General features: G+C 35.5%; 1 protein-coding gene across 2 annotated transcripts in view; it reads left to right on the top strand.

Moving 5' to 3' along the window:
- The first annotated feature begins 811 nt into the window (after positions 1-811).
- The window catches only part of LOC108666380, a 15974-nt gene continuing 15375 nt past the window's right edge, over positions 812-1410 (top strand). The window contains exon 1 of one of the 2 annotated variants that reach the window (XM_018153245.2): positions 812-902. The gene's annotated coding sequence lies outside the window, so the exon portion shown is untranslated. Of the gene's footprint in view, positions 942-1410 lie in introns of both variants that reach the window. The other variant, XM_018153244.2, reaches the window with a different exon arrangement.

Genomic DNA, 1410 nt, shown 5'->3' with positions numbered 1-1410 from the left:
CTACTGCACTGCTCTTCATTTAAGTTATGAAAACAATCAAAACCTGGCAGCTGAAATTCAACAGGTACAATTTTCCCCCCGTGATTTTTAGGAAGTGTTTCTGTAATACAAATAATGTCTATACTCTCGTTTGCGATCACAGTTAACAGTTCACTTTTTTTGTTCAAAACGGAATCCGAGTTCGTGTAAAAACATTTTAAAACTTTTTGTGCACTTTCACTTTGATGTATGCGGTTACTTCCTACATTATTTACAGGCCTTGATCTACGGACATCATTCCTACTAATTACTCTTAGCTCTCTTAAAATTGGATTAAAATTCTTTAAAAAATAGTCATCACTGCGCATTATTGACCCAAAGAAACATGATCATTTTTATTTTGATTGGTTGCGAATTGAGGAATCTATGGGTGTGCTTTAGGTGTCATAATAAGAGCCGTTTTAGAGGAAAACGGGTGGGGCTGAAATTGTGAAAAAAGTCATCTCGGCGCATTGTTATTTCGAAGCTAAATTTCTAATTTCAATTCAATAACTGAAAAAAAATTGGGCGAGCTTGAGGTGTGAATTACTTGTTTTCCCGTTTTAACTAGTAACAGACGAGATTAAATTTTTGAAACAAATTGTCGCAACTTTTTATTGCTTGTTGAAATATGCATGCCTAACTTCATTTTTTAGGTCACGAATGTGTTGTGTCTTGAATGCATTCCAGTAGTCAGTTTACATCAAGAAAAAAAATTTTGCATGTGAGAAAAAAAATTACTTCAACTGTTTTTTTTTTTCATCGCAATCGTCAAAGAAAATCTCGGAATGTGTAAGCAAAGAAAAAGATGCGGAATGGCTTATGGACATACGCAAAAGTAACGCAAAGTGGCCACATGTTACAATCCACAATACCTACATTATGTAGGTATTTATTAGTGTCTCGGTAGAATTTCCGTGTAGGTAGGTATTAGCTTATTTAGCTACGTGCACTGTCGTGCTACACTGCTACGTAGCCTAGTTGTGACTTGTGAACTTGTGGTTGTGAGTGTCTGAGTGAGACTGAGTCAGACTGACACTGACTGACTGAGTGATTCCTATGCTGTTTATGCATGTTTCACGTTTGTTATGATTTATTCTGTAAATCCATCCATTTATCAGAGTGAGACTCAGACAGTATTATAATGTGTCAAAGCAGCGAGTTTTTTATACTCTTCCTCAAGTATATTTTTGAGTCTTATACTCCCTAAGCTAGTCTGGAAAAGTCCTATTTTTGTCTGAAATATCGCAGCTCTAATATCATATAATTTCAGTAGGTATGAAATCTCGCGGCTCGAATGTCATAAATTTTTGTTTGATTAAAAAATCGCGGTTTGCACTTCGCAAACATGTCATTTCATAAAATTTTCAACTTCCGCAATCCGCATTGCTT

Source organism: Hyalella azteca, unplaced genomic scaffold, assembly GCF_000764305.2.
Source record: "Hyalella azteca isolate HAZT.00-mixed unplaced genomic scaffold, Hazt_2.0.2 contig12949, whole genome shotgun sequence".
Classification (NCBI taxonomy): domain Eukaryota; kingdom Metazoa; phylum Arthropoda; class Malacostraca; order Amphipoda; family Hyalellidae; genus Hyalella; species Hyalella azteca.
Note: the sequence above shows the minus strand (reverse complement) of the source record. Positions and strands in the feature narration are given on the sequence as shown.